The 24,383-nt window shown below is 33.5% G+C and overlaps 1 long non-coding RNA gene across 1 annotated transcript; it reads right to left on the bottom strand.

The window, feature by feature from the left end:
* Positions 1-1,547: 1,547 nt before the first annotated feature.
* LOC117979993 (uncharacterized) lies at positions 1,548-9,021 on the bottom strand. The gene is made up of 3 exons (XR_004671105.3): positions 8,921-9,021; positions 8,519-8,638; positions 1,548-7,850 (listed from the first exon to the last, which is right to left on the bottom strand). It is a non-coding gene; the product is annotated as an uncharacterized LOC117979993 (long non-coding RNA).
* Between the last annotated feature and the right edge of the window lie 15,362 nt (positions 9,022-24,383).

Raw genomic sequence — 24,383 nt, 5'->3', positions numbered from 1 at the left:
AGATGCAACTTGCCTTGAAAATTTCATGCTCACAGTATCAAGTGTGTATTGAAGTTCCATCAGGACGCTGCACAAAAACCTAACCTAAAATGATAAGAAAAACATGAGATTCAAATGGTCTCAAATCTTTCCTTTTCCTCTTTATTTCTATAAATGATATTACTAAATTTCTAATGTTAGAAAGTCCAGAGTCATTCTTGACCATCTTTCTTTCAATTCTATTAAATAAAAATATCTCAAATTGTTCAATTTGACTTCATCTTCCCTCTCACAGATTTAAATCAATGTTTCATCACTTTAACTACTATTACAGTCTCCTACAGAGTCTCCTGTTTACAATTCATTTCCCAAGTATTATCTTCTTTTATGAATTTCAAACCCTTTCAACTGACTTTCTTCTGCCTGAAATATCTTGATGGAAATTACTCATTGCTTTTTTTCCATTCTTTTTCCTTTCTTCTGATACATTTTCCCCATCTGTCTATCTATAGATGTAGACATTTAATTATTTATATTCATTGACCTTTAGAAGGTATGTCATTTATTATGTAATTACCTCAGGATACTGATTTTAAGTAATTTCTACAATAAAAATTTATATCCATAATATCTTTATTAGTGAATTTTTTTAATTGGTACTGTTAGACCTTAATATCAGAAAACTGGTGGCTGATAAAATAACTAACAGTGATTATCTTTATTAAATAAGATGTTTCTTCATGGAGAGATTTTGCAATTAGCTACTTAGTTCAAAAGGCACATATCTAGTGGTGACATGTGGCACTTATAATTACGTGTAAAATTATACACTCAGGTATGTTGAAATTTATGTTTAGATATAAAGACATTTATGATTTGATTCCTATTTATTGACATCAACCAGGTTTGAAAAGTTTAAAAGCTAAAAACGACAAGGAATGAAGCTACAAAAGTTGTAGGGACATTCTGAAATAACTACAGTTGTTTAATTTGTTTTAATCAGAGAAGTCAGTAACAACAGTAACAAGAAGACCATTAGAAAACAAAGGATTTTTCAAGGATGTGGCATTTTCACATGTGAAAATGGAGAAGGATATTATTAAAATAGAAATTTTAGCTTATGTGTTCTAAAATACAAAAAAGAAGCTTCCAAAATCTTACTTAGAAGTTAATCAAGATACTTATATGTTTTATGTCTGTTTGAATTCATTGAAACATAAATATACTATAATTATTATCACTATGTAGTATTAATTGCAGTTTATCATAATGTATTATACATTAGAAGTTTGCCTAAAAATTTATCTTAAGTGTTCTCATACACAAAAAGTAAATATGTGAAGTGATGGATAGGTTGATGAGCTTGATTATGGAAATCATTTCATAATATATATGTACATTAAAATGTCATCTTTACATTTCAAATATATATGATGTTTATTTGTCAATTGTAACTTAAAGCTGAAAAAAATCGATGTAGTAATTATACTAATGATTATATTACATGTATTATATGTCATCCTTAATTGTCATAACATGTTTAAAAATAGTGCTTAATAAAACCTTGATTAGGTGACTGCTACATTGAATTATAGATTTATGTGAAAATAGAAGTTTAAAAAGTAAAGAAAAAGTTATTTCAGCAAACATTTGTACAACATTGTGCTTATTACGCACTTATGTTCGTTTTTAATTAAACCTAAAGAGAACATGAGTTAAATCATATTGCATTATATGAAAATTTATTCATCATCAATCATGTTTTGGGGAGAAATTATGTTTTTTCATGGACATAGATTAGGACTATGGAACTTCAGCAACTTATTTTTTTTTTTATTTTTTTGCAGGTTGGAAATCAAGTGATAAAGCTGAGAGACATGAGTTTCCCTCAAGAGATGATTTTACATCCATTTTGAAATGTTACATAGGTTTCTGTTTCTCTTATATATTTACACCAGTGTTATTTATAAATTTATTTACTTTTAAAAGAAATATTAACTAAGAACCTATTTTATACCAGGTAAAATTTTAATTTTTTAATTTTTATCATAGTAGGCATATATATGTATATATAGTACATGTGACGTTTTGATACAGTCATACAACACGTAATAATCAAATCAGGGTAACTGGGGGTATCCTCACTAAAAGCATTTATCATTTCTTTGAGTTAAGAACATTATAATGTTTCCCTTTTCACAGTAAGACATACTCTGAATTATTGACTGTAGTTACCTTGTCAGTACTATCAAATATTAGACCTTATTCTTTCTAACTACATTTTGTACCCATTAAACATCCCACTTTCTCTCTTCCTCCTTGCTATCCTTCCCAGCATCTGGTCAGCATCATTGTACTCTCAAACTCCATGACTCCATTGTTTTAATTTTTAGTGCCACATATAAGTGAAATAATATAAACTTTGTATTTCTCTGCCAGGCTTATTTCACTTAACATAATGACCTCCAGTTCCATCCATCCTGTTGCAAATGACATGGTTTTATTCTTTTTTATGATTGAATAATATTCCACTGGGTTTATGTATCATATTTTCTTTATCTGTTCATCTTTTGATGGAAACTTAGGTTAATTCCAAATCTTGCCTATTGGGAATAGTGCTGCAATAAACATGGGAATGCAGATACCTCTTCAATTTATTGATTTCCTTTCTTTAGGGTATATACCTATCAGTGATATTCCTGGATCACATGGTAGTTCTATTTTTAGTTTTTTAAGAAACCTCCATTCTGCTTCTGTATAGTGGCTGTAATAATTTATGGTCACCAAGAGTGTATGAAGTTTCCTCTTTCTCCACATCCTCACCAATATTTATTATTGCCTGACTTTTTGATAAAAGCCATCTTAATTGGGATAAGATAATATCTCATTGTATGTTTGATTTTCATTTATCTGATAATTAATTATATTGCACATTTTTATATACATGTTGTCCTTTCCATATGTCTCCTTCTGAGAAATGTCTATTCACATATTTTGCCCATTATATTATTTTTCTTATTGAGGTGTTGGGCTACCTTGTATATTCTGGTTATTGAACCCTTGTCAAATAGGCAGTTTGCAAATATTTTCCCTCATTGTTTAGGTTGTCTGATCAATTTATTAACTGTATCCTCTGCTGGAGAGAAGCTTTTTAGCTTGATGAGATCTTATTGGTCCATGTTTATTTTTGTTGCCTGTGCTTTTCAGATATTACTCAAGAAATCTTTGTCCAGACCAATGTCCTGGAAAGTTTCTGCACTATTTTTTTCAATACTTTCATAGTTTCAGGTTTTAGATTTAAGTCCTTAATCAAATTTTGATTTGATTTTTGTATGTGATGACAGATAGGAGTCTAGTTTCATTTTTCTGCATGTGGATGTCCAGTTTTCTCATCATTTATTGGAGAGACTGTCCTCTCCCTGATTGATGTATACCCTTGGCACCTTTGTTGAAAATGTTGTAGATGTATGGATTTATCTCTGGAATTTCTATTCTGTTCCATTGGTCAATGTGTCTGTTTTATGCCAGTACTGTGCTATTTCAGATAAAACAGCTCCGTAGTATAATTTAAAGATGGTAATGTGATTCCTCCAGTTTTGTTCTTTTTGCTCAGGATGGCTCTGGCTATTCTGGGTCTTTTGTGATTCCATATGAATTTCAGGACACTTTTTTTATTTCTGTGAAGAATATCATTGGTATTTTGACTGTAGATTGCTTTGGGTAGTATGGATATTTTAACAATATTAATTCTTCCAATTAATGAACATAGAATATCTTTACACTTTTGTGTCCTCTTTAATTCCTTTTATCAACATTTTATAGTTTACATTGTAGAGATATTTTACATCTTTGGTTAAGTTTATTCTTAGGTATTTTATTTTATTTGTAGCTTTTATAAATTGAGTTACTTTTATAATTTTTTGTAGATTTTTTTCTTTGGCATATGTAAATGCTACTGATTTTTGCATGTTGATTTTGTATCCTACTACTTTTCTGAATTTATCAGTTCTAATAGTTTTTTGAAGGAGTCTTGATTTTGCTAGACATTAGATCATATAATCTGCAAAAAGAATAATTTGATTTATTTTCAATTTGAATACCTTTATTTCTTTCTCTTGTCTAATTGCTCTAGTGATAACATCCTTGGATAAATCCCACTTGATCATGATAAAGGATCTTTTTATTGTGTTGTTGCTTTTGATTTGCTGCAGTCAGTTGAGAATTTTGCATCTGTGTCCATCAGAGGTACTGGCCTATAGTTTTTATTGATGTTGTTGTATCTTTGTCTGGTTTTGGTAGCAGGAAAATACTGGCTTCATAGAATGAGTTTGAAAATATTTTCTCCTCTTAGATTATTTGGAATGGTTCCAGTGGAATTAGTATCTGTTCTTCTTCAAATGTGTGGTAGAATTCAGGAGTGAAGTCATGGGGTCCTGAACTTTTCTTTGATGGGAGATTTATTATGACTTGAGTCTTGTTACTTGTTATTGGTTAATTTTGGTTTTAGATTTCATCATGGTTCAATATTGGTAGGTTGTATGTGTCTAGGAATTTATTCATTTCTTTTAGGTTTTTCAATTTTGGCATGTAATTGCTTATCTTTAATGATCTTTTGAGTTGCTAGGTTATCAGTTATAATGTCTCCTTTTTCATCTCTAATTTTAGTTGGTCTTCTCTCTTCTTTGTCTGGCTAAAGTTTGGGTTATTCTGTTTATTTTTTCAAAAAACCAAGTTTTTCAATAATCTTTTCTATTTTAGAATTTTGTTTATTTCTGCTCTGATCTCTATTATTTATTTTTTCCTATTAATTTTGGCTTGCTTTTCCTTGTCTAGTTCTGTAAAACACATTGTTAGGTTATTTATTTGAAGTTTTTATTCCCTTTTGATGTAAGCATTTACTGCTATAAACTTTCCTTTTAGTGCTGATTTTTGTGTATCCCATAGGTTCTGATATGTTGTCTTTTCATTACTATTTTTTTCAAAACATTTGTTAGTTTCCATCATAATTTCTTTATTGACCTACTGGTCATTCAGGAACATTTTGTGTAATGTCTGTGTTTCTGTACAGCTTTCAAAGTTCCTCTTGTTACTGATTATTCCATTGTGGTCAGAAAAGACACATATCTTAATTTTATTTTTTTGAATATTTTGTATCACCTAATGTATGGTCTGTATTTGAGAGTGATCCATGTGCTGAGGAAAAGAATGTATATCCTGCAGCTGTTAGACGAAGTATTCTGTAAGTATCTACTAGGTTCATTTGATCTATAGTGCAGATTAAGTCCAATATTTCTTTGTTGATTTTCTGTTTGGATGAGCTTTCACTGCAGAAATTAGGGTGTTCAGGTGTCCAGCTGGTATTGTATTAATGTCTATCTCTGTCTTTAATTTTAACATTCGTTTTATATATCTTTGTGCTCCAGTGTTCAGTGCATATATATTTACAATTGCTATATCTTCTTGATAAGTTGGTCACTTTATTATCATAGTGATATAATTTTGCCCTTCTTTGTCTCTTTTGATAGTTTTTATCTTAAAATATCTTTATCTGTTATGAGTATAGTTACTTCTGCTGTTTTGGTTTCCATTGCATGGAATATCTTTTTTCATCTTTTTATTTTAAGTCTATGTGTATCTTTATAGTTGAAATGAGTTTCTTGTATGTAGCGTATTGTTTGACCTCTTTTTTAAAAATTTATTCAGCCACTTTATCTTTTGATTGGATAATTTAGTTCAGTTACATTCAATGTTATTATTGATACGTAAGGATTTATGACTGCCATTTTGCTATTGTTCTGTGGTTATTTTTTGATTCTCTGTTTCTTCCTTTATTTCTGTCTTCTGTAAACATTTTTTTTTTTCTGGCAGTACGTTTAATTTCTATCTTTTTAAATTTTTGTGTATTTCTTGTACTTTTTTGTAATTTGAAGTTACCATGATTGCAAGTAATATTTTATAAACAATTATTTTAAATTGATGACAACTCAACTCTGATTACAAAAAGCAAACAATTGAACCAACAAAGGGAAAACTAAAACTTTACACAACTCCATTCCTCCTACTTCTTTTTTGTTTATTTCCATTTATGCTTTTTTATAGTCTCTATCCCTTAAAAAGTTATTGTAATTATTGTATTTTATGTTTTTTTAATTCTTCCCACTCAAGATGTAAGTAGTTTACACATCACAATTACAGTGTTAAAATATTCTGCATTTTTCCAAGTACTTACTGCTACCAGTCTAGTTTGTATCTTTAGATGATTTCTTATTGTTCATTATCATCCTTTTCTTTCAGATTAATACATTCTCTTTAGCATTTCTTACAGGACAGGTTTGATGTTAGTGAAATTCCTCAGCTTTTATTAGTTTGGGAAAGACTATTTCTCCTTCATGTTTGAAATATATGTATATATATTTTTTCTAGATATAATATTCTAGAAGAAAAAAGTGTTTTTTGTTTGTTTGTTTCTTTTATTTAACAAGTTGAATATGTCATGTCACTCTCTCCTGGCCTGTGAGGTTTCCACTGAGAAGGCTGTTGTCAACATACTGGAGCTATTTCTTATGTTATTTGTTGTCTTATATTGCCATTTTTGAATCCTTACTTTACACCTAACATTTAGGACTTTGATAATTAAATGCCTTGAGGTAGCCTTATTTGTATTAAGGTCTCTTGAGGTTCTATGACCTTCTTGTATCTAAATATTTATATCTTTCTCTAGAACTAAAAAGTTTTCTGTTATTATTTCTTTGAATACATTTTCGTACCTGATCTCTCTCTCGATATATATATATATATATATATATATATACTCTTTAAAGAGTACAGCCAATACCTCTTTCATTTGCCCTTTCAAGGCTTTTTTGATCTTGTAGGCATACGTCATTATTTTTTTCTTTTTTTCTTTTTTCTCCTCTGTGTATTTTCATATAGCATGTCTTCAAGTTTACCTATTATTTCTTCTGCTTTATTAATTCTGCTGCTGAGTGAGTCCTGAGCATTTCATACTTTTCCAATTGAGTTTTTCAGTTGCAGAATTTCTGTTGGTTTTTAAAAAATTGTTTTAATCTCTGTTAAATCTCAATGATAAGATTCTGAATTCATTCTTCATGTTATCTTCAAGTTCTTTGGGCTTCCTTCCTCAAAACAGATATTTAAAATTCTTTGTCTAAAAGGCGACTTATCTCTAGCACTCCAGGATTAGTCACTGTTGCCTTATTTAATTCATTTGGTGGAGGCCCTTTGTATTCGGGATGTTCTTGACGCTTAGTGGATGTTCACTGATATCTGAGCATTGAAGTTTTAGATATTTACTCTAATTCTTAGTCTGGGCTTAGTTGTACTCATCCTACTTGAGAAGGCTTTCCAGATATTCAAAATAAATTGAACAATGTGAGTTAAGTCTTGGTCACTGCAGCTGTATTAGCTCTAGGGGACATCCCAGGCCACGTAATGGTGTGGCTCTTGCAGACCCCTAGATGTATTACCTTGGTGGATTTGGATAGAATCCAAAATAATTTCCTGGATTACAAAGCAAAGTTTCTTATTTTCTTCCCTCACTTTCCTCCAAACAGAAGAAGTCTGTCTCTGTATGTGCCATGGTGTCTGGAGTTAGGGAACAAGTGATGCAAGTAGTTCTGTGGCCACTGCAACTGGGTCTGTGATGGATCAACTTGAGTTCACCACGGTACTGGGTATCAGTTAAGTCCTGTGAGGACTACTACCTGTCTACTGCTATTGTTTATTCAAGGCCCAAAGGCTCTTTTGTCAGCAGGTGGTGAATCCTGAGAGAACTGGGTCCTTCCCTTCAGGGCAGTGAGTTCTCTTCTGGCTGAGAGTTTATCTAGAAAATGCCATCCAGGAGCTAGAACCTGGAATTGAGAAGTTCAGAAGTCTGCTTAGTGCTTTATTTCACTATGGCTTAGCCAGTACTCAAGTTTTAAGACAAAAAGCCCTCTGTACTCTTCCCTCTCCTTTCCCCAAGTGGAAAAATAATAATAATAATAATTCTCCCTTAGCTGTGCTGCCTGGAGTTGGAAAAGGGTCAATGAAAATACTCCTTTGGCCATTACAACTGGTGTCTCCGTGTCACAGGCACTCCACATCCATCGGCTCCAAGGCCAGAGGAGCATGAGGACTTCACCAAGGACTGCAGTCCTTTGTGGCCTGTCTTCCAAATTTATTCAAGACCCCAGGACACTTCAGTCCATTGATGGTGAAGCTAGCTGAAACTTAGCTTTCTTCCACTGAGACAGAGGATTCCCTTCCAGTAAGGGCTGGTTTAAATGCTCTCTCCATGGGCTCTGGTGAAATTCTGCCCTGTGTTGCCTTCCATTGTGACAGAGTAGCACTGAGTTCCAATGCAAAATCCCAGAATCATTTGGCTCTCCCTCCACATTAAATACACAGATTCTCTCTCCTTGAGGCACTGCCAAGGGATGGGCAAAGGATTATGTAGGCAATGTAAGATTGTCTTTCTACCCTCTTCAGTCCCTTTTTTCTTGATATGATGTTAGAACCAGGTTCTGTGATTTCTTACCTGATTTTTGGTTCTTATGAAGGTGCTTTCTTGTATGGATAGTTGTTCAATTTGGTGTTCCTTTTGGGGGATGATTGTTGGATGGTTTTATTTGGCAATCTTGCACCACTTTCTCTTCCCCTGGTACAATTTCATGTGAAGAGAACAAAATAAAGAAAAATAAAATAAAACTTTGCTTTCATAAATCTTATATTCTAAAGGGAGGTATACATAAAATAAATAAGTTAGACATATAATATGTCAGACTATAAAAAGTCACTGGGACAAAATAAAGTATGAATGATACTGATGAGAAAGAAATAGGAGAGTTTATATTTAAAATGAGATGCTTGGAGGATAACTACTGAGAAGACAGCATTAAAGCAAACTTCCAGGAAATTAGGCAGCAATTCCTGTAGTTACCTGGGAGAATGGTATTCCAAACAGAGGTACAGCAGATTCAAAAGCTCTCAAGCAGAGATCTTGGTATGTTCAATAGCAGCAAGTTGATCAGCATTGCTGGAAAAAAAATGAAGGAAGAGAAAGAGTAGTGGAAGATAAAGCTAAAAAGTCAACAGCAGCTATAACATGAGAACCTTATAGGTCATTAGCATTTTGTGCAAAAGAAGAGCAGAGTAACAATGACCTAACATATGCAGCATATTATTCTGACTTCCATGTTCTTTATAGATTTGGTGTTGGTGGTAGAATAGGAAGCAAGTATGTGAAAATGGATATTATTAAGAGGCTATTGTAATAATTCAGTTAAGATATTTTAGTAGTTTGGCTTGTGATATTAGCAATGGAAGTAGCAAGAATTGTTTTGATTCTGGATATTTTTTAAATAGTGCCAAAATTATAAGCTATTTGGATGTGAGAAGTGAAAAAAAAAAAAGAAATCAGGAATCAAAAACGACAGTCATTTGGCCAGCACAACTGAAAGTGGCTCTTCATAAGGAAAATAAGACATGATATATGTTACAATGAAATATTTGGTTTGGTCAATGAGCTATATGTAATAGAAGTGTGAGCCTCAAATATTTGACACAGGTCTCAGTCAATTTAGAAATTTATTTTGCCAAAGTTAAAGATGCACACACGTAACACAGCAACACAGCCTCAGGAGATCCTGACAATATGTGTCCAAGGTGGTTGGGGAACAGCTTGGTTTTATATATTTTAGAAAGACAGGAGACATCAATCAATAGATGTATGATGTACATTGGTTTAGTCTGGAAGGGTGGGGCAACTCAAAAAGGAGAGGAGGCTTCCAGGTCATAGGTGGACAAGAGACAAATGGTTGCATTCCTTTGAGTTTCTGATTAGCCTTTCCAAAAGAAGCAATCAGATTTCCTTTTATCTCAGTGAGCAGAGGGATGACTTTTGATAGAATGGGAGGCAGTTTTGCCCTAAGCAGTTTCCAACTGACTTTTCTCTTTAGCTTAGTAATTTTGGGGTCCCAAGATTTATTTTCCTTTCACAGAAGTCATACCATTAAGACAAATGAAATAAAGATAAGTTACTGACTGAAGAAGTGGACATTTCAATTTGAGAGTATTGAGGTGAGGTGGTTTCTGGAAATAAGATTTAGGAAAATGCTGCCCATATAAGTGAGCTTAATTTTTCTAAAACTGAGAAAATAATATGAGGAACAGGATTGGGGAAAATGATCTGTAGTCCATCTTTTATGTATCTTAAGTTTGAGTTGCCTATTACTCATGCAAGAGGAGATGTTTAGAAAGCTATAAAATATGACTTCTTATTATATATTTGATATTTAAAGCCATTGACCTATATGTTAACAAAGTATGAAATAACGAAAACAGATGCTTTAAGGACTGGAGCTGGAGCAATTCAAAGTTTTGAGGACTGAGAGATGAGCAGAAACCTTCAATAGGGAAAGAGAAGAAGTGGAGAGACAAAAAGGAGAGATTTTTGATCCAAAATTTAAATACTGAAAGTGTTTCACTTGATGAAATATTGTAAAAGTTGTTAATAGGCTAAGAAATAATACCATTATAATTTACCCTTGTATTTAGCAATGTGATGAATAAGAGTGAGAAGAGCAGTTTCTAGAAATGATGGCCACAGTAGCCAGAATTTATCACATTCAAGAAAAAATGAAAGGGGAGAAACTGGAAGACAGGAGTTAATATTTTTCAAAGATGGCAAGTTTTAAAAGAGAATGGAGAAATGAAGTTAGAACAGGTTTTATTTGTTGCTTGGTTTTTGCTTGTTTAAGAATGGCCGAATTTCTTGTGGTCTTATATGCAAATAATGTTTACTCTGGAGAGAGAGAATAGCAATAAGAAGTACTGAAGCAATGTCTTTGATTTGGTTTGAGGAAATGACATATAAGTAGAAGCGTGTGATATGGTTTGGTTCTGTGTCCCCACCCAAATCTCATCCTGAATTGTAATCCCTATAATCCCCACATGTCAAGGGCAGAACCAGGTGGAAGTAATTGAATTATGGGGGCAGTTTCTCCTATGCTGTTCTCATAAAGGTGAGTAAGTCTCATGAGACCTGATGGTTTTATAAGCATCTGGCATTTCTTCTATTTACACTCAATCCATCCTTCCATCCTGTGAAGAAGCTGCCTATTACTCCTTTGCCTTCCACCATGCTGGTAATTTTCCTGAGTCCTCCTCAGCAATGCAGAACTGTGAGTCAATTAAACATCTTTCCTTTATGAATTACCCTGTCTGGAATATTTCTTCATAGCAGTGTGAGAATTGAATACAAGGTGACATCACCTGGGTACCTGAACAGTCCCCATTCATATTAACAGGGGAAAAGGGAAGATATGAGAAGGAAAGTTAAGAAATTATCATCTCAAGAAACAATAGACTGAAAGGATATAAAAATATAATATAAATACCAGGCAACCCAAAGGACCCACTTGAGGTTGATAGTCATGTATATAATGTAAGGCTATTCAGTATAATTTTGTTTGTCAGTGAACCATGTTCAGTTGCATAAGCCCTGTAAATAGCTGGTATTTGTCTTTGAAGTTTTACCAGCTGAGTTTGACCATGCCAGAGAAGAATGAGTAATTTGATGGTGCTTGTAAGGGTGTGATTATATTGCTGAACATGGGCACACAAGTAAATGAGAATATACTGAGTATCAGAAAGAAACATTTGGTTTCATCAATGAGTTATATATCATAAAAGTCATGTGACTAGAAGAAATAAGATAGAAACAAATAAATAACTGGGGATTTGAACATTAAATTTGAGGTATGAAGGGGATGCAGTTACTGGAAATAAAGAGGTTTAGGGAAGTACTCGCCAATAAAAATGTATGTGATGATGAGAATGTTAATATAGCCACAATAGCCACTACCACATATGACTAATGTCCTTCTGATATGTGGCTACTGCAACTAAGAAATTAACTCATTTTAATAAACTTAATTTATAAAATCTGCCTATAGCTATAGGTTAATAAATTTGGCAGTGCAGGTTTAGGAGCTGCTCATAAGAATGAATGGTTGAGGAATATTGGAGTAATATCAAAAATAGTTTTAGGGAATGAGCTAGAAGGAGAATGAGCTAGAGATAAAGGAGGAATGGCCACAATGAGAATAGATGAGTATCCTCTATAGTGGGTAATGGGTGGTATAGTCTGCTGCCATGAAATCCAAACATAGGAAATTTTAGGAAGCAAAGAGAGAAAGTTCTAGATTCTAGAGGTGGAAATGAGGTTCAGTGCAGCAAGATGTGTGAAAAGAAAAATATTCATTACTTGAGAGGGCTGCATGAGAAGTCATGTTCTCACAGGAGAGACATGGTTCAATCAGAGTAATAAGGTGAAGAAAGCCTTCAGGGAAAAGAATGAATGTATATAAGATATTTTGCTATAAAAATATACCCTGAGTTACAGATGGCATGGTAGAAATTTTTTTAATATAGGAGAGTTGGGAGTTGAGTTGCAAATTAAGTAAATAAATAAACGAAGTCTTACGGGGATGATAGTTCAGGGAATGGGGAATGATAGGGGTAAACAGTATAATAAGATTAATCCTGATTGTCACAGGACAGATAGACTTTGTTGTACCCTCTTGGGTCAGTAAGCATATCAACCTTTTCATTCAACAAATGCTAATTATTCATTGGCCATGTGCTGGACTTTCCACATGACTCCAGGCAATAAATGGACAGCACCTAAAATGGACATGGTTCCCCCTCTAATTTTCTGCTAAAATACCTCTTAGGGTAATGTACTCCACAATCTTATTACCTGCTGTGTAAACAAATATTTTGTGCAATGGGTATTTTTCTGTTTTTAGGTATTGTTCTCCTGTTGATTAGCATCCTTTTTTCTTTCAAAAAGAATAGATAAATCCTTTTACTCTCCCCTTAAATGATCACTTTCGGTTTTACCCACTAAAATCTCAAATTATTTTAGTTGTTCTTTACAAGCCATTCTTTGGCTGCATTATGATCATTTAAAATCTTCATAAAACTTTCAGAAAACATAAAGAGCAAATGTCATGACTACTTGATAGGTAAAAGCAATGAGGACAATTGAAGTAAACTGAGCCTCTATTCCAGATATTACAATAAAATGCCATCATCAGCAAAACCCTACATCATTCCAAATGCTAATCTATCAGTTTTACAAAATAGTTAGAAAATGTTTTGTGTTTTGCTTCTAATATAGAACATTCTATTGTCCATTTTGGACACAGAAACAAAATGATCTTATTTGCACAGGAAAACGCAGTCATAATTAAACATCTGTGCTAGAGTGTAACCACAGCACAGAAAGCCTTTTCATGATTCCAAATTCGAACTTGCAATGCCAGTAATTAATTAATTCATAAATACAATGGGCATTTTTTCCCCTTTCTTGTCTTACTTGACTTGCCTCTCAACTTGAATTTCTTAAACTTTCCTTTCTGAAACTGTTCCTTCTGATTTTTGTGACACCACTCTCCCCAGATTTTCTCTGCATTTTTCTTTTGAATACTTTCTCCTAAAAATTTAGTATTCATAGATTCTCTTTCCCCTCTTAATCCTAGATATTCATACCCTCTCCCACTCTTCTAATTCTTATGCTGATGACTCCAGATCAATATTTATAATTGATCTTTATCTTGAATTTAAAAACTGCCTACTGGATATCTTAACACAGATGTCTAAAGGCATCTTAGACTTACTGTGTCCAAATTGAACTCATTGTATTGCCCCCTTACAATCCTCCATATTTCCTTTTGTTTGTTACTGTTAATAGTAGAACCATGACACATTCAGACCAGAAACCTGGGGTTTTAACTTCTTCCATTGTTCCCCTTTCTCATTATTCCCTCTCGAAATAGGGATTTGCTTCTCTTACAGTGTACTTCCTTCTTTGAATACCCAGTGTCTGATACCTAGTAATGCTTAAAAATGTCTGCTAAATTTAGTTGAGAGATGAAAACTCTTAATAACCAGTGCATTGTGTAACATTTCTCCGTGATACTCTAACTTTTCAATGATCTACAAAGCTTGCTCCAGTTTCAAAGAATTTTTAAATATATTTTTCCCAGCCTGCATTTTTGATATTACTTTAGCTTTTTACCTTTTTAATAAATGAAGCTTCCAGTTATAGCATAATACCAAACTAAATTCACAAATGGAAAATTGCTTACCAAAATGGATTGACCTACTTTGACCAATTCACCTAATTCCCATAAAATCATTTTGTTATAATATAAACAGATAATTTGGATATCTTTTTAAAGAAAAAAGAGATAAAATTTAATTTGAAGAAAAATATTTATTTTGTATCATTATAATGATAATAAATTGCACTATCTCAGCCCATTTTCATAGTTTCAACATAAGAGCTTTTTTCTTAAAATATCGGTGAAGGTTCAAACATATATTTTGAACTTAGTATGATGTTAAAAACTAGACAGTTTTATAGTCATTTATTTGTTTCTATGTTAGGCACTCACACTTTCCCTTTTCTTAATAACTAATAAAACAAGGAATAACTTAGTTTTCATTAATCTTAATATACTTTAAAATATTCAGCCAGTGCCTACTCATTTGTCCCTATTCCAGAAACTAATTCAACAAAATTTGCTTCCATTCATACTACCATAGCAAACTTCACCACACTGCACCAACTCCCTCCAACTCTATTTGTTGAATGAAAACCTTGCACTTTTTTAGAAAATGAATGTCCTATTTATTTATTACTTTTTGAGACGGAGTTTTGCTCTTGTTGCCCAGGCTGGAGTACAATGGCACAATCTTGGTACACTGCAACCCCAACCTCCCGGATTCAAGCACTTCTCCTGTCTCAGCCTCCTGAGTAGCTGGGATTACAGGCATGCACCACAATGCCTGGCTAATTTTGTATTTTTAGTAGAGATGGGGTTTCAACATGTTGGTCACGCTGGTCTCAAACTCCTGACCACAGGTGATCTGCCCAACTCAGCCTCCAAACGTACTGGGATTACAGGCGTGAGCCACCTTGCCCCGCCAGAATGTCCTGTTTTTGCTCTCTCACTCTCTCTTTATCATTTGACATTTGACTTTATCATTTTATGCTGCTGTAACAGAATACCACAGACTGAATAATTTATAATAAATAGAATTATTTTTGGCTTGCAATTCTGGAAGCTGGAGAGTTTAAGAGCATGGTGTCAGCATCTTGTGAGGGCCTTCATGCTGTGCCATCAAATACAGAGGGCAGAAGGGCAAAAGAGCATACATGAGACATAGATCAAGAAAGGACTGAGCTTACTTTTATAACAAATACACTCTTAAGATAATAGCATAAATCTAGTATGGAGGCAGAGCCACCATAACCTAATCTTCTATTAAATGTTTCATCTCTCAACACTGTTGCATTGAGTATTAAATTTATATAAACTTTGGGGGATACATCCAAATCATAACAGTATGTATTTTATTTATAATACAGAAGTGATTCAGGTTAAATTTTTTAGCTCTGTTGATGCAAACTTTTGTTTGGGTGGGTTACTCCAATGTCTAGATTGAAGGGAGGCATGAGAATCAGGTAGCAGTAACCAACCCTTTACCCATAAAGTAAGCTGTATTCCCCAGTGAGATTTTTTTTTTTTTTTTGAGACAGAGTTTTGCTCTTGTTGCCCAGGCTGGAGTGCACAATCTCAGCTCACTGCAACCTCAGCCTCCCGGGTTCAAGAGATTCTCCTGCCTCAGCCTCCCTAGTAGCTGGGATTACAGGCATGTGCCACCACACCCAGCTAATTTTGTATTTTTAGTAGAGATGGGGTTTCTCCATGTTGGTCAGACTGGTCTCCAGTGAGATTATTAAAATGATGTCTGACAGTTTATCACCATTTGCCCGTCTCCTATGTCTTATTTAACCCTTAGTTAAAAACACAGAATAAAGAAAGCCATGCAACACATTAAATTTCTGCAATTCCAATAACATTGAAGATAGAACGAAATGTTGGGAAGTAGAAGAAAATAACAGGAAGAACATTTTCCAATGGCTTCTGCCCAATGCTCAGAGTAGAGTGTACACTGCTTGAAAATGGATTCAAGATAGCTGTAATGATAGCAGTTCACTTTCAGACACATATTCTTCAAGTTACACAGTCATTTTAATAAACTTAAAATGTAAGCATTTCCTTTTCCAATATTTTAAGCAGCACATTTTGTTCCATTTATAAACTCTAAGTAACCTTTGCTTTCCTTCTTTTTCTGAAAGCTCAAGTCTAATGGGAGTAAATGATTATAATAACATTTAGCATTTCTAAAATATCTCTCTAAAACTTCTCCATAAATAGTGACCATTGATGTTTCTATGAATAACTATATATTAAAAGTGGAAAGACATGAGTCCAGTGGAAAAAAATCAGCATTTTACCCAACAACATGTTCTCTTATAAACCTTATTTTTATAAATGCTTTTTCATGGAGTCTTTGTAATTACACGACCCAAGTATTAATAGTTTATGCTAAGTAATAATCGTACAGTATTAAGTACTTTATACAATGCAACTAAACATCCACGTATAAAATACAAAGGCTTATTGCTAAACCTATTACATTATTACCTTGATATCTTGGGATGTAATAATGTCCCACTTGATTATTTGCTGCAAAATAATTAAGAGAGAGGCCTCTGTTAGACTGCCTGCATAGAAATCCAGATTCTGAAAATTTCTAGCTGTGTGACATTGATTAAGCTCTTTAACCTCCTCAACACTCAGATGTTTAATTTATAAATTGAAAAGGAAGACATTACTTATCTCACTGGGTTATTGTAAAAAAGACAATAAAACAATCAAAATTGAAGTCAGACACATAGCTGTGCTCAGTAAATGTTTGCTATCATTTTAAAAATCAGGTTGGGGTATAAAGGCTTATAAACTATTCATTTTTATGGGTTAAAGGTGATTCTACAGAAACTAATTCATCTAAAGTGCTGGAAATACAAACAACAACAAAAAATTAGATCACTTGCAAATTACTGTTCACACATTATTTTTACAACAAGCTACAGTCCAAGTTATCATTTAGTATTGCCACGGTAAGCCAAATAACTGCATCATCTGGATTCCAGGAAGGCAGACAAGCATGCCATTCTATCAAGGAAGTCAGCTGCTGATCATCCAACTAGACTAGAACTTTAAATATTAAACCAGTTTCAAAAGTAATGTTCCAGTTTATTTTAAAAAATCATATGTGTTTATGATAGGAGAAAATGGAAATAATGTTGGTGTCCTAAAGGAACTGAAGACTTAAGTTTCCATAAAAATTACGTATATTGGTAGCAATGATAACTTGACGGTGGCCACAGAATGTTTGTTCCTGAGAAGTAGGAGTAAAACTGTACTAGACAGAACAGGTCAGATTAACTATTGTGAGTGCTATACAGAAACCAGCCTGAACCTCCCATTATAGTGAAGAATTTATGTGCACAGATATGTGATAATGTGCATTTAAAACACTTGAATAATTGAATTGAAGTATACAATCTGTACAATTTTTCAATAAATATTTTTATTATATTTAAATTAAAGTTGTATATTTGGTAGATGGTCTACACCTAAAATAAATTAACTATAGTTTAAATAAATAAAACAGTGTTAAGATTTCTAGAGTGGGGTCTATATTACATAATTATTGCAAATGTAACAAATCTATGCATCTTTGAGATAGAGGTTCTGGTAGAGTACACTGGCAGGACTTCTCTTTATTTGAATGAAATGGGAAAATAGTCAAGAAGAATGTTTTAATATATTACTATGTCACATCTACCTATGAAATTATTTTTATCATTTTGAACAAGCTGATCTAAACCAATTATTAAAAGTGTGATCCTCTTTGCACACAATAAGTCTGATGCCTAAAAAGTGAAAAGGAACCCCAAAATGCTATATTCTGTAATTTTCATGTTAGAGCACTGAGGTCAATTTGACTCTTGCATAGGGATTTTAAGTGATATGAATTACATTAACCAAGTCAATCCAATAATTTTTAGGTCCTTATTTGCATATTTGTAAATAGATACATCATAACTAATAGATAAAGGCGTAATTCTGTGTTGATCTATGACCCCACTTATATTCACCATTGATTGTAAATATTTGTGAATTAGTAAAAAGTACCTGGACATGGACGGGTCAGACATGAGTTTCAGTCCTATCTCTATTATCATCTGGCTTCATGCTTCAGTAAGTTATTTTTCTTTCTGATATTTATAAGAAAAAATACTCGTCAACAGCTTACTTTTTTGCAAGCTCTATTATAAGCAGGTATCTTAGTATATATTTGATCATTTTGTATTCACAATTATGATAACAGGGATGTATTATATATAGGTGGGGAAATTAAAGCACATGTAACAATGAAGTATTGTGTCCCAAAACTCTCATAAGTAGTGGAAAGATTTTTTTAATTACCCTATCTGGCTCATTTAATGAGTCAGAAAACTGAACAGTAGACAAATTAAGCAGGTAGCAAGAAAATGGACCTGAAATCAGATAATTAAGTATCCAATGAAATGTGAATAATTGTCTTTAATGCTTAGGAGTCTCATGGAAAAATAGGAGAGCTTAGAATTAGTAAGATAAAAGCAATAATATGAAAAAGGAAACATCATTACAAAATAGATTTTATGTTTTTATTTTTATTTAGTTTTAATTACTTATGATAATATTTCATAATGTATCAATTAATGTTCTGTAGCATAGTGTATAAAATTAATAAAGTTCAGAATACAAAAGTTTCAAGTAACAAAAAGCTATTAATTATTTTAAGAGAAATGAGATAGTTCATTTTTTTGAGATAGAGGATTTAGCATGAAGATTAGTTGAAATTAAAATAATTAAGTTCCAACATATTTTAATTAAAATGTTATGTGCATTTATTAAGCATTTACTCATAATGTATTTTAGGAATTTATTCTTTATTTAAACAGCTTATCAGATACTATATAAACATAGGAATATGGGAGTTAAATCACAGTAGACAAAAAGGAAAATCATCAGAAGAGAGTATTTCAAGAGTCACAAAGAAACTGTATAGACAGATTGTTGTAAAAAAATTAACATTGTAAGATTTATTGTCTTTATATTATTCGTTTTATTTTCAGATGGTATGAGAGAATAAAAACTAAATTTTATATAAATTTACCTGAAACAAAGGGTATATTCCTGAACAGTGCAGTACATACAATTCCATATACAAACATGTATTTTTTTATTTCCTCCTTGGCCCTCTTTAAAGTACAATATGAACAATGTCAACTCTTCTCTGTCTGCTAAAAATGTATTTTTGTATAAAATATTTATGAGAATGAATGTAGGAAATCATGCAGGGAATAGTTGATTTAGATAGACAAGTTTTGGAAGATATAGATTAAGCTGATTGGTGAGAAATGAAAGAGAATGCATGAATAGAGGGTAGATGATAAAGGATGATGGTTAAGAACACTGAAAATTTGTGTATTGAACTACTCAGTGTGTTAAAAGAAATAAAATATGAAGATTATATCACCTAGGAGAGAACATAAGATGGTCTGAGTATCAAAAATGTAGCACATTTTGCAGAGTGCTTTGCAGTAGCAATGTGAGTGGCATAAAATCATAAAATAAATAAAATGTTGCTAAACCTCCTGCCCCATTCTTACTGAGACCTCTAAGAAAGTAATTAGCCTTTTCAGATGTGTGGGAAAAGAAGTATCCTGGAGGAGAGTCAGATTTAGTACAAGCAATTAGTGGAATGGCACTGGGAAAAGGAATGGGATGTTCACAATTTCAGGATGGATTGAAGGTTCCAGATGGCACAGTGCAGCAGAATGAGAAAGAAATGGTGCAATAAAAGTATAGGCAAGAGTAACCATATTGTTTATCAGAAGATGATGAACTGAGGGTTTCCGTTTTAAGTTGTGGACTAAGATGGCAGGAATGATGCAGCATAAATTTGGAAATATATGCCATAACTGGAAGAAAATTCAGATCATGTGACAGAGGCCCCAGGAATATGACAGACATTGGCCTCTTCAGCATTTGGCAGCCTTTCCTCAGATGCAAATGGAGAAGTAGCCCCAGATTGAAAGGAAACATAAGTGATCACCTTGTGAAAGAGTGCTAAGGCCATTAAATAAGAAAACATATTTGCAAATGCTTGGTTGATTAGAACAAAAAATATCTGTTCCCAGAAGGAAGCAGGGTGGAACGGTGGGAGTATTGCAGTCAAAGCCTGAGGAGTTGGGTATTCAACCAACAGTTACTAGCCATGCAATCTTGGGAACATTATTTAAAACTTCCTGAGTTCAGTCCTTATTTCTAAAATGTAGATAAAACCAGCATGGCACGTGTATACCTATGTCACAAACCTGCACGTTCTGCACATGTACCCCAGAAATTAAAGAAAAAAACAGAAAAACAAGAAACCTCATGGTGTTCCTGAGACAATTAAATGAGTTAACAATGACAAAACACAGTAGGTTCTCAATAAGTACCAATCCCTATTCTCCGTGCTATGGTACTCTTTTTTTTTTAATTTAATTTAATTTAATTTTTTTATTATTATACTTAAATTTTAGGGTACATGTGAACAACGTGCAGATTAGTTACATATGTACACATGTGCCATGTTGGTGTGCTGAACCCAGTAACTCGTCATTTAGCATTAGGTATATCTCCAAATGCTCTCCCTCCCCGCTCCCCCCACCCCACAACAGGCCCCGGTGCGTGATGTTCCCCTTGCTGTGTCCATGTGTTCTCATTGCTCAGTTCCCACCTATGAGTGAGAACATGCCGTGTTTGGTTTTTTGTCCTTGTGATAGTTTGCTGAGAATGATGGTTTCCAGCTTCATCCATGTCCCTACAAAGGACATGAACTCATCCTTTTTTATGGCTGCATAGTATTGCATGGTGTCTATGTGCCACATTTTTATGACATCTCTTAAGTACCTTCTTCCTGAGCAAAATACCTCTGCATCTTGTAAGCATGGTCAGTTTCCACTCTGCATCCTCTAAAATAAAATCATGCATTATCTCTTAGTGAACAGATTAAACATCACCTCTGTGTACTATCATAAAAGTTTCTCCTGGGCCGGGTGTGGTGGCTCACGCCTGTAATCCCAACACTTTAGGAGGCCGAGGTGGGCGGATCACGAGGTCAGGGGATCGAGACCATCCTGGCTAACACAGTGAAACCCCGTCTCTACTAAAAATACAAAAAAATTAGCTGGGCATGGTGGCGGGTGCCTGTAGTCTCAGCTACTCGGGAGGCTGAGGCAAGAGAATGGCGTGAACCCGGGAGGCGGAGCTTGCAGTGAGCCGAGAACGTGCCACTGCACTCCAGCCTGGAAGACACAGCGAAACTCCGACTCAAAAAAAAAAAAAGCTTCTCCTGAATGCTCTTGTAGAACATATCACACTTTATTGCAATTATTTCTGTACAAGCATGTCTCACGAAACAGTGGTTTTTTTAAAGATTCTGATGATATACCATACATATCTGAAATTTCCCGCTCATCACAAAGTACCTTAGAAATTGTATATTCTAAAACATTTAAGTAAATTGAATGAACCAGGTGTTTTCCAAGTCTCTAATTTTGAATAAAGACACTTGACTGACTTGTAGAGAACACAATAAAATCAGCACTATAACTAAGTATACAGGGAATACTGTGGAGAAATCCAGAATGATTGTCCTCATAAATTTCTTGATTGGAAATTTCGAGGAAAACCTTTTATCACAATGTTAGAAAAGCAAGCCCACATTTACATAATGGAATTGCTTTCATAAAGCAAAATATCTCTACATTGTAAATACCTAATCTGATAAAATAAGTTTATGTTATTAAAAATCCAACTGAAGAGTGTTGAAACTATTATTTGCTCTAACAGATGTTTTAAGTCATAGCATGACCAAATTAATTGATTATAAACTTTTAAGAAAATAAGAAACTGAAAGCTCATCAGTTTTGTAATTGAGAGTAAACTTTCACTATTACTTAGCCAACCTGCATGGCAATCCATTTTAAACTGTTCATTTCAAGAAAAAATATATTTTTTTTTCTAAGTTAAATTTTTTATTTTATTTTTTGAGAGGTCTTAGAAAAAAATAAACATCAATAGCTTCAGATAGGAAGGTCTCTGGATATCATTGGTGGCTTTAGGAATAGGTACTGATGTAGGATTTAAGAGCTGGGTGATGCAGGTCCTCTCCCTCGCCACTGTCTCTCCATATTGGGAATTCAGTTATTTTTTTATTTTTTTATTTTTTTGCTTTACAAAATTCTCATATTTCATTTTGGTTGATATTCACAACAAATTTTACAAAGTCAGTTTGGCAAATATTCATATCTCCCTTTTATAGGCAGGGAAACAGAGCACTGAAAAGACTGCCCTTCTTGTCTATGGTGACATGGCACAATACAGCCCACTCTGCCTCCCAGGCTGTCCATGACCCAGCTGGAGCTGTCTCTCCAGTCCCATCTCACACCATTCATTCCTCACTCACTGAGCTCCAGTCTCTGCTTGCATTTCTTCATGGCACTGGTTATCATCTGATATCACCTAATGCTTTGGCTGCTATAAAGACACATGCACACGTTTGTTTATTGTGGCACTATTCACAATAGCAAAGACTTGGAATCAACCCAAATGTCCAACAATGATAGACTGGATTAAGAAAATGTGGCACATATACACCATGGAATACTATGCAGCCATAAAAAATGATGAGTTCATGTCCTTTGTAGGGACATGGATGAAATTGGAAATCATCATTCTCAGGAAACTATCACAACAACAAAAAACCAAACACCACATATTCTCACTCATAGGTAGGAATTGAACAAGTAGAACACATGGACACAGGAAGGGGAACATCACACTCTGGGGACTGTTGTTGGGTGGGGAGAGGGGGGGAGGGATAGCTTGAGGAGATATACCTAACGCTAAATGACGAGTTAATGGGTGCGGCACACCAGTATGACACATGTATACATATGTAACCAACTTGCACATTGTGCACATGTACCCTAAAAGTTAAAGTATAATAATAATAAAATAAAAAAAGAAAAAAATTATTAATCAGGGAGGACTACCATCTATAATAAATAAACTACAAATGTTAGTGGAATATAAAAAAAAATTACAAAAACATGAAATTTGAAATTTTGGAAAGTATATATTCTAGGTCCTGGGATACAGAAGCAAGCTGAGAGAAAAGCTCTGCTTTCATGGAGCTAATACTTTAGGGGATGAGAAAGATAATAAACAAGAAAAAATAATACTTTTGAATAAACGATGTATATATTATTATAAGGAGATTGCAAAAACACGTAGTTTGCCTTGCGCAGACTAATTTAGGATAAATAAAGCAATTAATCTGAAAACACAGTGAGCATCTCTCAATTGAGTGAAATAACCTATATGCAATGTAGGTTGACTCGGCAACAGGATTTATATTTAGAAAACTTTCCAGTTTCATCAAAAGAATCACTTCTCTGAGAGTTATGTTTTATTCATTCAATGGTGCGCCAAAACCCTGATGATTTGGGATATTTAATTGCATTGGTCCACTTACAAACAGCATGTGCAATTGAGCAACTGACAGTTGGTCTTTATTTATTTTAAGTTATTTTAGCAAAATGTTTGTAGATGTTGTACGAGGATGTGTTGTATTTAAGTACAAGATTTGGATGGATATTTATATGCTCCCTGAGGCTCTGTCTTTGCCCAAACCACAATGAAAAAGGAATAATTTCAAATATCTATATTTTAAGCCCACAATGTTTGACCCAGTGGTAAATTAAAGAAAATTGGTGAATGAATAACTCCAAAATCAGTTTGAGGAACAAAGCTTTCTCAGCATGAAGTATGAAATGTAGAGATCTTTTGCTTCATGAAAGCAGTTCCTTTATGTGAATGTACCCTTGCTTTTTCAAACATTGTGATAAAAAGGCTATCTTTGAAATTTCCAGACAATCAAGAAATTTGTGACAAGGACAATCATTCTAGATTTCTCCACAATGTCCACATTCAAATTAATCATACTCAATAAAATAATCCAACATGTGATTTGTAGGTCAGGGAACAAAACCAAGCATCGATATGGTAATAACTCATACTTTCCCCTGAAAAGCATTTGTTTTTCATTATTATTGAAAACATTTGTGTTAAAAATTATTTTAAGGTAAGCCTTTTCCAGACAGCTTATTATGTGGTTCTCTTAACTAAATAAGTAAACTTTAGACTTTTAGAAAAATTCAAAAAAATCTTGTACAATTTTATGCTTTTTTGGAAGTTAATAAAAAATATTATTTTATAAAAATCACATAAAGATGCAACATCTATAGGTATGTGATGATCTCTAGAGTTGCATTTTCCTTTTAGAAAAACAAATAATGCAAGTTTACTCCTCAACAA

The sequence above is a fragment of the Pan paniscus genome, chromosome 3, assembly GCF_029289425.2.
Source record: "Pan paniscus chromosome 3, NHGRI_mPanPan1-v2.0_pri, whole genome shotgun sequence".
Lineage (NCBI taxonomy): Eukaryota > Metazoa > Chordata > Mammalia > Primates > Hominidae > Pan > Pan paniscus.
The sequence above is the reverse complement of the archived record's forward strand: the minus strand, read 5'-3'. Positions and strand labels throughout refer to the sequence as shown.